This window comes from Ambystoma mexicanum, chromosome 1p, assembly GCF_040938575.1.
Source record: "Ambystoma mexicanum isolate Mex_15411 chromosome 1p, UKY_AmexF1_1, whole genome shotgun sequence".
Taxonomy (NCBI): Eukaryota; Metazoa; Chordata; class Amphibia; order Caudata; family Ambystomatidae; genus Ambystoma; species Ambystoma mexicanum.
The window spans coordinates 1,430,999,838-1,431,017,222 of NC_090921.1; positions in this window are offsets into that span (position 1 = coordinate 1,430,999,838).

Consider the following 17,385-nt stretch of genomic DNA (forward strand, 5'->3'; position numbering starts at 1 on the left):
CAGGGTTACCCAGACACTGTTTTTGGGAAAGCCCAAGCAAAAGCATCCATAAAAACTTGTGAGGAGCTGTTGATCCCAAAAACCTAAACCTGACACAGTACCCTTTTTTTACTCAATGAAATACTCAGAACACAGTCACCACATCACAAGATTGCTTAAGAAGAAATTAAGTCTGATTAGATTGTACTCTAAACTCCCGAAACGGTTCCCTAACCTACCAATGATAGCCCATAAAAGTGGCCGTGATTTTAGAGATTACTTGCTGAAGGATGAAAAACCAGATCTAAAAATCAGATCTAAAAATAGACAGTATTATCCAAACAAAAGAGCAGAAAATTCCTGTGTCTTAACTGCAACCACTATAACAACCTCATTTAGTTTATTTATTTATTTAACATTTGCATGCAGCCTAAACAGAAAGAAGTGTTTCCAGGAGGCTCAAGACAAAGGGGGGTGGGGTGCAGACGAGAAAAACAACAATAACGGTCCTACTAGGCCTTGTAACATTCAGATTGTGCAAGTTCAGTAACATGAAGTGCTGGGGCAGGGGGAAGGACAGGGCAGGGGATAGGAGAGAAAAGGGGTTTAGGGAGAAGTGCAGTAGGGACGGGGACCACAGGAAATGGACAAGTGCCTAGGGAAGCCCAAGAGGGTAAATGCCAGGGGATGGAGGGGTCGGGGTGTATAGTGCAAGGACGAGGATGGACCAGACTCAGTAGCTAGTCTGGGAAGGGAGCCCAAGGGCAAGTGCTCGTAAGGGTGTGAAGGGGAAGACTGAATGAGGTGAAGACCTGGCCCTAGAAGACTCATAAGGGTCACAGGCAACTAATCGCAGCAGCAAGTGGAGGCTAGCAAGGGAGGGGGAGAGTGATGGAGGAAGAAAAATGGTGGGTCTTCAGGAGTTTCCAGAACTTAAGGATATCAGGATCAAGGTATAGGGGGTCAGGGGACCATTCCAGAGGGAAGCTGCTGCCTAAGAAAGAGATCCACACCCCATTCTATGCTTGTAAAATTGTTTGGTCTGCAGAGAGTTGGAGCTAGAGAACCAAAGGGCTCTACCTGGGAGGTATTTATGGAGAGAGAGTTGGATATAGCGATGACACTGGCCCTGGAAAGCCTTGTGGATAATGCAGAGGGTCTTATATTTGATCGCTGCAACCACCAGGAGCTAGGGGAGATATTTTGGGGCTGGAGAGATGCGGTCCCTGGGCTTGAGGCCAAGGATAAGACTTGCAGTCCTATTCTGGATTAGTTGAAGAGGGCGGAGGGAGGAAAGAGGAAGGCTAAGGAAGAGGCTGTTTCAGTAATCCAGCCTGGAGAGAACCAGAGCTCTGGAGACATTGAGTTTCTGGGGAAGGTGAGGAAGGGGAGAATGCCTTTGAGAAGGTAAAGCTGAAAACGGGCCTTCTTGGCAAGGTCAGCAATGGCAGGTGAGAAGGAGAGGAGTCAAAGATAACACACAGGTTTTTTGCCTCACAAGAGGGTTAGGGGACGGGGCCCAAGGATGATGGTCAGAGAGTATGAGGGAAGGAGGGGGCAGAAGTCCCAATGAGAAGGATCACAGTCTTACTGGCATTAAGGCAGAGATCGTTATCAGCACACCATGCCTGGATAGCAGTCAGGCAGTCAGGGATGAGAGAGGAAGGAGAGGAAGGAAGCTTGAATGAAACCTGTGTGTCATAAGCATAGTACTGGAAATGAAGAGAGAAGGAGGACATCAGATGGGCGAGAGGGGCAAGGTAAATGTTGAAAAGCTCTGGTGAGATGATTGAGCCCAGACAGAAGACGCAGTTAGGGAGTGAGGTAGAGTAGACAAAAGGGCCCAATTGCACTTGAGAAAGCTGACTCGAGGGAAGAGGTCAGCCAGTCCAGTGGCCGGTCCATGATGCCCAATGTCTCTTGCAACCGATTTATAAAGGTGAGGTGGTTGACTATGTCAAAGTCAGAGGATAAATCGATGAGGATAAGAATGGAAGGAGAGTTGAATTGAGGTTCGAGAGCAAGACATCATGGGTGTTCAGGAGAGTAGTTTCTGTGCCTCTGGCTGCTCTGAAGCCAGACTGGTGGTCGGGGAGACAGCCAACAGATTCAGTGTGAAGGATTATTTGGGGAATGACCAACTTCTCTGAGAGTTTGTTCAAAAAGAGAGTAGTGGAGCTATGGCAGTAGGTAACCCAGCAGGAAGGGTCCGCAGATAGCTTTTTTAAGAGGGGGTGCACAATGGAGTGCTTGAGGCGTGATGAGAAGGTGCCAGTGTAAAAAGAGTGGTTACAGAACTCAGCCAAGGAGAGATGAAGAGTGGCAGTATTGTCCTTGACAGTTCTAAAGGAGCAGAGATACACCTGTTTGGTATAGACTTTCATCGAGCAGACAGTCTTGGTGACCTCGTCAGGGGATAAAGGTGTGAAGGAGGAGAGTAGGGAGGAAGGAGTTAGGGGGCCTTGGAAGGCCTGTGTGCAGAGGTAGCAGGGGAGAGTAGAGAAGAGAGGATAGGATGTCCTGAGTTTGTCAGCTAAATGGTTGGCCAATGACGTGCAGAGAGCCTGGGATGGAAGAGGAGAAGTAGAGACTGCAGAAGGATTGGCAAATTCCTTGCAGATTTTAAAACATTTGGCTGTGTTGTAAAAGGTGATTATGTGAGACACCCACGGTCAGGGCGCAAAGTGAAACTACAGAACTTCACAAACTGAAACACACATTCCATAATCTATTGACTCAGTTGTCCATGTGGAATCTTTTATGTTGGACAGACCTCCAGACGTGAAAAAATTAAATGGAACCAGCACACAAGTCACATTAGGTCTAACAATCCTAAGTCTCCAGTGGCCATGCATATTAGACAATACAGACATTCAGTGGCACAGTTACGATGCATCATTGTAGAAGTGGTATGTAAATCCCCTTGGGAGATGATTTGTCCACTAATCTTATACAATGGCAATTCTATTGGATCCATGCACTTGATGCACTGTATCCACATGGTATGCCCCACTCCTTTCTCGCACACAGGTGTTGCCTGTTTTGCTTGACTCTTCTACCCTGACCCCCCACCCCCTCCAGCCTACTTCTGCAGGAGTATGTTATGATATGATATGGCATTTGTAACGCGCCTATCCTATGTCCTGATACATTCTGATTTCACCATCACCATCTTGTGGCCAATGCTGGATTTTGCTTTTATGGACTTCATTGATTCACGGTGCGTAACCCTTTCTCAATTCTCACGCTGGACTTTCTTTGCATCTTGTACTCATGGTGGCCCTGAATAATGCTGTTCCCATCTTCATCTTGTATCCTGACTTGCAACATTATGTGCTACTACTGACTTCTGCAATTGTATTCACTCTTACCTCTTGCTTCGCCACTCTTTTTGACTGCTTACTCTCCTCTCTGTTCTCTCCTCCTCTCCCTTTCTCCCTTTTCCTATCTGCTCCCCTCCTCCCCTTACTTTTTTCTATGCACTTACTCTATCAGAATGGTCCCTGGACCTAGTATGATAGCAACCTTGTTTGTCTCCTTCTGCCTCCAGTTACTTGTTCCCCCCCTCCCCAGCACTATCTGAAATGCCATCAGGCCTAGTATGATAGTCGCTTGTTTTGTTCCTCCCCTCCCTTTCTGCACCCCTCTCCCTCACCTTTTGTTTTTTGCCGGCTCTACCAGAAATGTTGTCAGGCCTAGTACGGTAGTCTGTCTGTTTCCATTTCCTTCCCACTCTCCCCCTCCCTTCCTTATCTATGTCTTAGCTCTTGCACTATCTGAAATGTCGTCAGGCCGAGTACAATAGTTAATTTCACATCCTTACTGTTCATGGCCGGTAAGAAAGTCATTGTATTTTCCCTTGTTCCCTCTCTTTCGTGGAAGCGCTTTGAAACACATTGTGTATAAGCGCTATATAAATAGACATATCATATGAATGAGGACGTCAACTTGGGTTCATTTTTATGGAATGATGTTGACAGTATGGAACACCTTCCACTTGGTCTGAGTGTGCATTAGTCAATTAAGATTGATATTTATGAGCAGTTGCTTACTTATGACACATTATGCAGACTGATTAGTTATCCTCTAAAGCCAAGAGTGTGCTAACTATATATTTGTGTTTGTATCTCAGTTCTGACCAGGGTGATGATAACTGGGCATGTATAATAAGTACAGTATCAATGTGATCTACTTTTTGTTGAGTTATGATCACATAACCATTACTCTACTTAGCTACATAGGGCAGTGTATTATGTCAGAGAGGGCTAGTAGGGTGGTCTCATTACATTCTGCTCTCTAATGTAGTCTTTTCAGCTTCATGCCACACAGCTCCTGTGTTTTGCATATCTAGGACACTGGGGGTCACACATATCTGTACCACATTTCACTTTGGGTGTTGCTTTACCAATATTTAGCAGGTGTTATACTTAATGTGTCATATGATTCTATCATAATTTACTGATGTGAGTTCATGGCTGTGCAATTAGTCTGCTGTAGAATGAAATAATTCGACGAATAGATCTATCCAACTGAGAGTTTGTTTGGGACCATCTTGGCATGGTGTTTGGATGCTACTCAGTATTAATAGGAGTGTTCTTGATTCATTCTACATTACTGTGAGACATACGAGGCACTGTTTTGTTTCCTTGCGTACATTATAAATAACTCTTGTGGACTCATGTACAAAAACGGAGCACCAGTGGATACATGTTTAGCCTTGTTTAAGATACAAACAATAAATATGGTGACTTAGTGAGGGTCGATGCACACACATGTGTTCTAGAGGTCACAGGAGCATATGTAGTATCATGGTACCAGAATGAATGAAATAGTTATTAGAAACATCTTTTTTTCATAGGTTGAAAAACCAGAAGGGATACACACTATATTGCAACTAATGTAAAATAGAAGAGACTCCAGGACTCAGCGCCATCAAAAATGTGTGTATGTTTAATTATATCACATATTCACACTTCTTGAACAAAAGCCCATAAACGATAACATGTTTCTGCTCTGCTGAGCCTTTTTTCAAATCTGGGCCTTAATGGCTTGTAATAAATCCATAGGACTGTTCTCCCTGTAGTAATAACTGGGTATAATCCCCAATAGGAAGTCTGATTCCTACGGACGATGGATAGGCTTTATTACCGTCCGGATCCAGTGACCTGCGACATCCTTAATCTCATCCTATGCTTGAAGACACAGCATTTTATGGCCAATCCAGTACTGATATTTATGCAAGGGATTGTGAGGTGTCGCCCTACAGAGCAACTTTTTCCAAAGCCATTTTGTTCAGTTATATTGCAACTAAACCTACTAAGTTATGCTAAAAGGATGCAACCAAATATCAGATTTAAACTAATAGTTTATGAAAACATATATTGTTGGATTACTGCACCCGGCGGGGAAGGTATGTTGGGACAGGTCCTCTAATCATTTGATTGTGCTATGAATGACAGACTCGTACATTTTTGACTTATCCCATTATAGATCATTAACTGGATACATTCCGGATTCATGTGTACACCTCAGTCATTGTTGAGGGATGCTTATGTGGTCACTTCCACACTGGAGCGATGACTTCATCTATATACAGATTTGACTAATTCTCTGTCTCATTGGGCTTTTGCACTTACTCTAGGTGGGTGGTGGATGCAGTAGATGTTTGAACGATGCCTTTAGATGTTCTCCTTGTCACAGGTAAGGGGCTATACTATTGTTTAGATTTCCTCCTTTGCATTGATTTAGAGAATGGACTAGAGGATATTCTTCCCTACTGATTTGGGTCAATCTGGTAACTAGGGTTCCATCACCTGTTGACTTATAGGGCCAAGTGAATCAAATGTATACTTTACATAATCTAAAATGATATGTTGCTCTATATGTCTGTATGAGTACTTATGATGTTATGCAATATATTTTCAGATATAACTCCTCTCTGCTCCCGATCAAGGGTGACTTCCCGAAATGTGTCAAGCTATAGCAGTCGTTTTTATGATTGAAATCATTACCATTGTTCATCTCCTGTTGTGTTATCATTTCTTCACCTGTGCTGTCTAAATGTTCTAAAAATAATGGACTGTTTTTCGGTATATTTTGGTGTGCATGGGACACGATTGTCTTATAGATTAAGGAACTGTTTCTTCGTGGACTGCACAGTTTTTGTGCCAGAACTGTCTCTACCGCCTCTGCACCCAGTGAATTGTATTGGAACTCTATTTACATGCTTCTTGAATTATTTTAATTGTTATGTGTGCACCTTGTATTAGCATTGTGGGCCTGAAGCAATTGTGACAGCAGTCGCTGCACATATGCATTTCTGATCAATGCACCTGTTGCACTTGCAGGAGATGTCACTATTTTGTGTAGACTAAGGGTCCTGCAGCTTCTGATTGCTAAGCATGGTTGCTGTAGATACATCCCTCCTATGGCTTGTATCTGATCCTTGACATGTTTGACTATAGAAGAAGAACATTCAGCCGTGTTAATGTTATTCATCTGTGCCCAGCAATAAGCAGATTGTCCAGAAATGATTTGTTTTCTTCCCCTTTGCCCAAACAACACAAGTGGAATCCTCAATGCTTTGGTCCTTTCCTCTGCCTGCAAAACGGATAAGTGCCTAACATTTCATTATCCTTCTACACTGCTTACAAAACACACAGGGCATTCTCCCTATTTGGCCTTGTCTGCCTACCAAATGCATTTAGAGTTCTCAATGCTTTAGCATTCTGCTCCATCAATAAAACATGAGTGCTGTTTGCACTGCTTTGGCATACTCTTTCATGACACAACACACACGTGCCTTTTCCTCAGCCTACCGAATGCAAATGGGGGTTCGCGGTGCTAGAGCCTTCTCTGCCTACAAAATGCACTTGTGACAAACATATTTGGACTTCTCTACCATTGAAAACCATGAGTACCTAACACTGTGTTGGTACTCTCACCCACCTACAAAATGTACATCAGGGTCGTGCACCTTGACTTTTAGGCCATGGACAAAATGTGTGTGTGTGCATAATATTGTTTTGGCATTCCCCTCTGCCTACAAACACTTGTAGGATTCTCACTCATTTGGCATTCTCCTACACCTACAAACATCATGTGGTTTATCACTGCTTTGGCCTTAAACTTTCACTACAGAAGACACAATGTGCCTAACACAGCTTTCATGCTAATCTCTGCTTGAAAAGGACCTAAAGGGATCTCACTACTTTGGCCTTCTTTACCTACAAAACACATGTTTACCTATGACTTTTCTGTCCTTCTCCTCTGCCTACAAAATGCACATATACCGAAAACTGCTTTGTAGTTCTCCACCTACAAAATACATGTGTGGTTCTCTCTGCTTTGGTCTTCTCCTAGATCAACAAAATCCATATGTGCCTCGCAAGGATTTGGTGTTCTTCTCCACCGACAAAATGTATGTGGGATTCTCATTGCTTTGGCATTCTACTCCAACTACAAAACACATATGTGCCTAAGACTGCTTCAGCGTTCTCTACTTGCAAAGCACACGTTGTGTCCTCTTTCCATTGGCCTTCTCATCCCACAAAACACAAGTGTGACCAAAACAGCTCCAGCATTCTCCTCTGCTTTCAAAAGGTATGTGGAATTCTGACTGCATTTGGCCTCTCCTCCACCTACAGAATGCACATGTGCCTAACAAAGCTCTGCCATTCCCATCCTTTTACAAAATGGACGTGGGCCATTCTGGACTGCTCATCTGCCATCAAAATGCATATGGGTCGTAACTGCTGAGGCTCATTTTCCTACTTAGAAACACATATGTGCCCAATACTTTCTTAGCCTTCTTCTCTTCCTTTAAAAACAATCTGTGCCTGCTTTGGCATTCTTCACCACCTCCAATGCAAATACTGATCTGGTCTTCTTCTTTGTCTTCAAAATGTACATGTTTAAAACACTGCTTTGACATTCTCCTCTACCTACACAACACACATAGTAATCTCACTGTTTTGGCCTTTTCGGCCTGCAAAAAGGTGGGGTTTTCAATGCTTTGGCCTTCTCCGCCTACAAATTGCATGTGTGCCTAACGGTGGTCAGTCAAAATCTCGAAAACAAAATCTCGAATACAAAAAGGCCGAAAAATAAAATATCGAAAAAGAAAATATCGAATTTTTTATTTATTTATTTATATATGTTTTTGGGGTCAGGTAAGTAAAAAAAAGGGGTAAAATAAAAAAAAAAATAAAAAAAAGGGGGGTTGGGGGGGGAACCCCCCCATTTTGAAAAAAAACACATTGAAAAAAAAATTCGATATTTTATTTTTCGGCCTTTTGTATTCGAGATTTTGGTTTTCGAGATTTTTAAATTCGGTATTATCACTATGAACCGTGCCTAACACTGTCTTGTTCTTCTCTGCCTACACAATTCGTGTATGTCTGAACCTGCTTTGGGATTCCCCTATTCCTACAAAATACACGTGGGCTTATCAGTTCTTTTGTCTTCTCCAACTGGAAAATGCCTAACACTACTTTGGCCTTTCCCTTAAACTACAAAATGCAAGTGGGGTTCTCACTGCTTTGACCTTGTCATCTCCCATTAAAATTAATGTGAGCCTTACAATGCTTTGGCGCTCTCCCGGCCTACAAAATGCACATGTGTCTAAAACTGTGTCAGGGATTGAGGCAGAGTTTCAGGGTAGACGGAAACCCACGTCCGGGTGAATTAGGCACTCTAGCAGGTCAAAGGCCACCAACATGCATTGCTGGCCCCAAAGCACAGAAAGTTAAGTTACTTTCTTCTATTATATTTTCCTAGATTCCCGACAGCATAGGGATCTCTGCAAGAGGCTACTGGGCCATATTTGTTTTAATCAAATAACAATTGAGTCGCCCACCAAGGGACAGGCCTTGCTGCTTAGCTTGAGAACCTAGAGAAGCAAGTCTTATTTCCGGTTTTTCAGGCATCATTCATGAACAGCAACCAAAATACTGGGCATTTAGAGACTAATGAACGTTATTGTTATTGTCTATATTGTGTTTTTAACAAACCACAACAAATCACGTCTGAACATGTTACGCTACTGTGTGCTGGGAACAACAACCAAACATATTCGTGGTGAGAATGCTGTTGTAATTTATCACTGTGAGAAAAATATGCAACCATAGTATAAGTGTTTATCCCTATCTTGTGTGTGGCCAAATGAGTTTCTGAAAAAAGCTCATTAGTGATAACGAACACCAAAGGAGCCAATGAAGATGTTTTCCCTCTTCATTCCATACTATCCATTCAACTCGCGAGTTTCCCAGAACTCCCTGCCCATTAGAACAACACTTTCCCAAACCACTTCCCATGCCTGGGAGACATTGTTTCTGCATAGATTCAATCTGCAGGTGCATTGACCTTGAATGGGGAGGTTGTGTTCGTTCTACTTCCACGAGAGACCCAGCTGGCACCTGGCACACTGCTTTGCCTTTCTCCCCCATCTACAAACCTTACAGCAGGTTCTCACTGCTTTGGCCTTTTGCTCCCTTTAAAAAACATGTGCGCCTAGCACGACTGTGGTATTCTCCGCCTACAAAGATGCATGTGGGTTTCTCTCCTCACTGCTGTGGCTTTTCAGCTTACACAACGCATGCGCGCCTTGCATAAGCTTCTTGCACTTTTTGGCATTCTCTGTGTATTCAACACAACTTTGCCCTTCTCCTCTGCCTAGAAATCATGTGTAATTCTGCTTTGGTGTTCTCTGCTTACAAAATGCATGTGTTCTCCTTGCTTTGGCCTTCTCCTTCTTCTACAAAACATGGCTAGCACTGCTCAGGGCGTTCTCCTTGTTAACAACACTCATCCATGCTTTGAAATGTTCCACTGCCTGCAAAATGCACATAGGCTCAATGCTTTGGCATACACTCTGCCTACTAAATGCATGTGTACTTAGAAATGCTTTAGTGTTCCTGTCCACCTACACAAATCACATGTTGTTCTGACTGTGTTAGGCTTCTTCTATCACCTACAAAGTGCAAGCATACCTAGCACACATTTTCACTCACTGGGTCTATGCACCCCCCTTCACTAACAGATCATTCGATAACTAACCCCAAGAACATTCTACCCTGATCATTCTACCCTGATTCCCAAACTGTGCTTAGGCCTTGTTATCTATTTATTCTCTTCTACCCTACACTGTTACTGATCCTAAACTATCAAGCATATATAATTCCCTTTTTAACTGGCCAGACTCACTCCAGGGTGGTCGGAGTTGTAGTACAAAACATAAGGAGAGGCAAAGGTCGTAGACCCCTGTACGGTCAAACTCACCCGAATCATATTTGGGGCCTCTACAAAAGCTTGAACATTGCAACCCTGTAGAAAAGTAAACATTTGAAAGGTTCTAGTTTTGCTTGTACTAGAGGACATTCTTCATGGCGAGTTCTGCTGTCTCTGCCGGTACTAGTATTGTCAGCCAATTGTGTTGATGAATGTTGGTTACCAGTGTCCAGGTGTCCACCTGGGCAGCACTCGAACCATTTTTTTTTAACATCATTTAAGTTACATTAAAGGTCAAGAAAACGTTTATGTGTGCATCACATCATTGTTCTCATTTTTAAAGGAATGCTTTTTAAAACGTATTTGGTAGCAGCTTTTTGCAGCCTCTTGGGTGACTTAGATGGAGTGCCTTCAAGTTTATATTTCAATGTTTTTATTTTTTTTAGAGTCTTTATTGTTATGTGAACTTGGGAAATTGCACTGCATACTCCCAATGTGTTACTTTGCTTTGATAATGTGCTGCCCGTGTAATAGAGGGTTGTGCAATTGGGGCGTATTAGGGTTTATTAATCCAGAATATTTAGTGTTAAGTTCCAAGTCATGTGTGACATCACTGCAATATGTGCTGCTGCAAATGTGATAGCCGTCAGAATACTGTCGGTCTTACTCCAGGTTTATAATGCCTGTTTGCACTGATCCAGTGTTAGTCCCAATATGCAAATAAGGGGAGCGCTGCTGCTTGCTTGCAATAGGTTGACCAAATCACTGACAGCATCGCACATATAGACATCGCTCCCCTGTCGCCCAGCCTGCACGTGGAGATGCATGCCTCAGGAAGGGCATCTTTACCTCACCTCATGTCGCTTCGTGGGGCAGCCCATCTGCAACCGCCATCGCTGCAGCAATGGTTGCGCTGCTCTCCTCCCCCTGTTTCTACCCGTTTACCAAAGCAACCCGCCTCTTGCAGGTCCTTAAGCCTCAAGCAGTTAGGACAAGGCCAGATGTCGCGCTATACATGAGCCGTTAACAGATCACCAACGCCTTCTACACATAGTCCAGCAGTTCCTGAGAAGCAGCCTGCTTTGAAATGTGTGCCTTCTTTCTCCTGCCTTGGACGTCACCACAGGCTAAACACGGATTTTATTTTCTCCGTGACCCTCTCTCTACCCTCTCCTGACAGTTCTTAATCTACAGGGCCCCCATTATCCAACACCTTTAAATCACTTCTCCAAAACACGCTCTATAAAAAAGCCTTCACCGGGTAACACAATTGTTTCCATTCAATCACTGCTTTCCACTGCTTCTTATACTGCAGTGCACCTGCCACAATGACCTGCTTGACCCTACCACTATCCCACTGACACTCCTTCAGCATTTCACTCCCACTCCGCAGCGTTCCCTTTGCTCTCACCACACACTCCTTTATCAATGTACACCGGACACAGCACACAGTCCTAATGTATTACCACGTGGCCTCCACCGACCAGCATTTCTTTATCAGTTCTGTTTATAAACAAAGGGGTGCCTGAACCTTGGTCCTTCAGGCTAACAACAATAATGAAACACAGAAATGCACCAGTGGGATAGGGAATGGTATATATCAAACACTTATTTGTTCATAAATAACAATAAATGTCATTTTTGAATTCGAATTTTATTTTATTAACATAGAAACATATAAAATATCAATTTAAACAAACACATATTACCATAAATCGACTCACACACACATTCATTCCTACCATCCATTCAATTATCTTATAAACTTGTATTAGTCATACTTAGTGTGTTGACTACCTAGGTCAACATACAATTTAGTTTGCAATAGAAAAGTCCTCCACATCAATAGCCGATGAGACTATCTGTGTTTATTCAATTGCACAGATTTATAAAGTCTAAATATGTTTCGGTGGACTATTTGGACTGCCGTAGATTCGTCCTCTCAATAAAGCACCTTCTTCAGGACCAAATATGGAAATGTAGTCATTCCCATTAAACCATGTAGGGTGAGTAACAAACACTCATAGACATGAATTACAACAATTCTACTGTCTATGTCCAGTCGTTCCAAAAATATCCTTAACAATTATGAGAGGGGTTCTTCTGTTCTTCTTCACACTCAGTATAGTGCCACCAACTCTCACTGTCAAATAAACTCCTTGGTAGTAGCTCATAACAAAACATGTGCTGCCCTTAGGATATTTGCGTGCAGCCTTGGAAATTTTCTTGACTTTGCAAGTAAGTCCTCTATGTTGAAAAAATAATCCTTTAGGCAAAAGCACTTCTTAGGAACGTCTCTCGTCGACCTGCTTTCATTAACAGCGTCATCGCGCATTGAATACACCTTTATCAGTTCTGTGCAATGGCTCACCGAGCAAGCCCTACCTCTAACCCTGAAGCCCCCTTGCATCTAATATGACTGCCATATCTCCGGCAAGCACTACTTCCAACGGGCCCCTCTACTTTTACATGTTCCCCTTTGAAAGACACTGCCCTACACTACCTTAGAGCACTGCTTTTTTTTTACATGTCAATAACAGCATGCCCCTACCTGTACTTCCGACTGATAGATGGTGCTCTACAACACCCCTGCCCTATAGAGAGCTCTTTTATTCTTGCCCTTTCGACTTTTTCCAGAAGGCAAAACCCTTTGCCAAGACATTGGTTGCAGACTGCCCTCCACCCCATCCAGCCATGCAAAGACTTAATCATGACCACCCCATTCTCCTGCCACCAAAACCTCAGTCTTTCTTCCATTGATTGACTACAATCCTACACTACATGGAGCACTGGCCGCCTCTGCCTACTATCTGTGCACTCTATTCCTTTCCCAGTCGTCACCATTGCTTACTCTTTTACCTAAAACACTCAACCTTTCAAATCTTTCCCGTCCTATACTGCCTCCTCCAAACCCTCACAATCCGCCACCTACAGTGCCTATGGTATGCTGGGCCAAAGTTACGTTCTGGGATAGCATTCTTTTTTATATAGCGCAACAGCAGACATTTCCAAGACCCGGTGGCGCTATGGGAACTGCAAGAGCAAAGGATGAGCATAGTGGTAGGGGCAGAGGGAGTAGTGCACTATGTAATGGTGTGTTGTATTAATGCAATGATATCCTATGCAATTGGGTTCCGTATGCAGGTTAAGCTGGTCTGATTTTTTGGCATGTAGTTTGTTGGCCTGGGCATGCTGTGTACAGGATCCATGTTTTTTTTATCATATAAGTTCAGTATTATGTTCAAGTGGCAGTGTCTTTGCACCAATCATGCGCTGAACTCAGTGGTCCCGAACGGTAGGGGCACGCGCAGCTTCTCTGACATTACTTCAGGTTTAAAAAAAATGATAATCCTGATTTTCAAAAAGCAGTACTTATTTGTCAACTGCAATGCACTGGGCTATAGAGCACGCCTATAAATTATATTGTACACGTGTGGTGTTCCGCTCTGGTAGTTTGGCCGCCATACATTCTCTTTGCTGTCACTAGATAGATTTAAATTGTTCAATTTGAATACCAAGCTCCACCATTGCACCCTTAGTCCTGAAGGTCGCCAATGAAAACATCCGATGTTTTTCTTAACCTGACATTGTGAAGAGTGAAGAGAAGGCACAACGGCCGTGTCCTGCACAACAATTGGCCCTGCATGAGCACCCGGAGATATGGCAGATAAATAAAGCAAATGAAAGATAAATAGATGGGAGGGTTTTCCATCATTAACCACAATACACACATTATATTAGTTAAGGGAAAGTGGAAATCAGTGATGAATGTCAAACACTGAGGTATATAATGTGTATGCATAACACGCTCGGAGACATTTGTGTGCGAATTGCCCGGCTGCATGGATGCTGGTCTGATCACTTGTCAGAGGGGACAGAACGAGGTTCCAATTGTAAATTGCCTCATTTGCTGCGTGACTCACTATTGTAATCACCTTTTTCACAAATGATTAGAGCCATTAGTCCTTCATTCGTCCTCCTCTAAAGAAAACGCAACATGGAGTGTGTTTCATGGGAGAGGTCTATTTGCTTGTACAGTATGTTAGGTTGTGTGATACAAAATTGTAAAGCGCCATGGTATCTTGGAGCGCTGTCCAACTGACAGACAGCACACGGAAATTTTGAAAACAACATAGAAGAAGAGATGGTGTTAAAGTGGTGAGGAAAGACAGATGAGAAGGAGCGCAAGGGTAAAATCGAAGCATGCTCCGTTCTTGGACAGCAAGCACAGAAGAAGATTGTCCACCATTTCGTGAGTGGCGGAATGTAGGTACCTGAAAAAACACGAGTTGAGAGGTTTGGATGCCCCAGGACAGGGGATTTAAAAAAAAAAAAAATTGAATGGCAAGAAAGAAGAGGCGGTTTGAGAGTAGCAGTAGTGAGCTACTCAAAGAATCTGGAAAAGAGTTCTTGAGCAGATCAAGAGGTGGAGGAAATAAAGGATTAGTGTGTCCTGGCCTTGTTTGCTGCTGCTGGTGATTAATCGGGTTGTGTATTCTGGATTAGTTGGAGTTGATGGAATTTGTTGGAGGGTAGACCGGCATAACGTGAGTTGCATTAATCTAACCAAGTTTGCACAAGCATTATATAAGCTGATTCTTGCGGGGGTGGAGTAAGAAAAGAGAGAATCTCATGTTTAAAAAAGAAACATGCAGCAATGTTGTTGATTTGACGAGAGAAGGATAGTTGGTCATCGAGTTGGAATTCTAGGTTTCTGATGATGGACACAGGTGGGTGGCACGGCAGGGAAGACAGAGTCTGCATGAGCAGTGACTACAGATGACGGCGGCTTGCAAAGACTGTGATCTTGGTCTTATCTGAGTTGTATTTTAGAGAGCTGTTATTCAACAGATCAGCCAAAGATTTTTGAAATAATACAAGTAAGAGATTAGGCTCAAAGTTGAGCTGATCGCGTAACTAAATAATCAGCATACTTTAAGAAAACCAGTTTTGATTCATGTTCTCAAGTGTTATTAGCATGTCTGCAAGCCTCCCACAGAACCACTATATTATAGTGTTCCAGAAAATGATGTTCCCAGTAAGGATTGAGCAAACACAGTCTACATAGCATCACATCACATTTTTTATCCAACCTCAATGTAACATGGCATTAAGCACAAGTTCCAAGGTCTGGAACGAGTGGTAATGGCCTTTAACGAGGGACCTGGAACGTTACCATCCATTCCAGACCTTGTAACAGATGCTTAGCGCCATTAGCACCCGTCCAATGGACTGGGACAAGGCTAATTTAAAGTATTTTTGTTCCGTGAAAAGGCATCCCGTTCACAGAACTAAAAGACTGTTACAAAATGGCTGCCATGACAAGAGAAGGCAGGGCTCCATACAGAGCCCCTCTACCCTTTCCATGGCAGGCTCACGCATGAGGAACGGGGAAGAAGGAAGCATTGGTGACGAGTGCCACTATCTCAATGAGGTAAGTGGGATGGGCATTTTTTAAACAGTTCTGGGGATGGGGGGAAGGTGGTGGGCAGGCAAAGCGCCCATCAGGTGGCTTGGAACAGGAACTAACATCTGGAGATTCAGCCCATGTTCCTAGCCTCCTGATTGGCTGGCTACAATCCGTAGAAAGCCTACTAAATCTGAGTAAGCAAGTTTATACTTTTGGGAGAGGACTGAGACTTCATGGAGTCAAATGTATTCCAAGCTAACCTCTCATCATCCTGTGCATTCAAGAATATATGTTATAAAGTAGTGTCAATTTAAATAGAACCCAAGACTATTTCCCTAAACATAAATGATGCTGAAAAACTGTGAAATACACTGCCCTATTTAAGTGTGAGCAAAATGGCTCTGTGGAGGTAGACCTAAGACCAATGGAGGCTGTTTTAAGTGAGAGAGGCACCATAAAAAATGAATCATTTTAGTTATGATTTCCACTTCTTATTGACTACCACAACAAGAGTGCACCTGGGGGATGCAGGTAATAGTCTGCACTCCTAATAGGTACCGTTTGAAACATTGGGACTTTGAGTACATTCCACCCAGAGTAAGTTTTCACCAAGGTTAAATGAAAACAGGAGATGCAGAATGCACCAGATTAAAATGGAATTTAATTTCTAAAAGTGCAAAGAAGCCCGAATCTGTCAAACAAATAATCCTGTTAACCAGATAACACAGACTGTTATAAGAATGTAATGATACTTTTTCGGAGGTAGGATGTTGTCAAGTGTTCTGACTGAAACACTCATGTAGTTTTCCTACTGTACATGAAATGAAGGACATTAATTATCATTAATTCTCGTGTCTTTTAAAAAGTGTTTTATTTATCCAACAACTATCATATTATTGTACAAAGATTATATAATATAGTACAGTTTAATTATTTCATACAGTTAAAATACGTAGATAAGCAGTGATTCTATTGTATTTGTTTGACTAAAATTGCTGTTTTGAATAACATTGCTGTTTGATTCAGCCTGATATTGCGCTGATTTGAAGTTGAGCTGAGATTCCATTCGGAGCCGGCAAACAATGCTACCCTTGGAAGGCTTCCAGGCGAGATGAATAGGAGCATACTTTACAATTTCAAGAATATGAAATACGTGGGCTTCAAAGAAGATTGTGACCTAGTGTGGTCAGATGGTTGTTGTATGAGCCAGAATCACAGGAAATGTATCCATTAGCTATATGCAATGGGAACAATGGGGCCTGTTAAAAATGTCTGATCAATCATTATTCAAGACCTCATTCAGAGCTGTTTACATACCTTGTGCTGATCACCCCAGTTGAATTATTTCTGATAGGGCATGCCAAGTCATGTACAATTCCTTTGGTTTAAACAGCACATGTTATTTACCATTAACACTATATGCAAAAGTGAATATTGGTAATAGTTCTGGAACTAAAATAACTAGGAACATGACACTTAGTTTGCATCGATGACCATATACAGCTTGGTATTTTGACACAACATTTGAATTGTATGCATGGATGAGAAATTATTAAAATGACAACAAATCATACCTTTAAGAAGCAATAACGCAAATATAAATATTGCATACCCAGGCATGCACCTACAAGCACAGATTCCAATAATCTTGATTTGATTGCACTGGTGTATTGCTGCCATACATTATTGAAGAAAATAAAATTAAATGGCATTCGTTATAATAATCCAATGAATATTGGAGGTGAGTATTCAATGGGAGTATATGAATG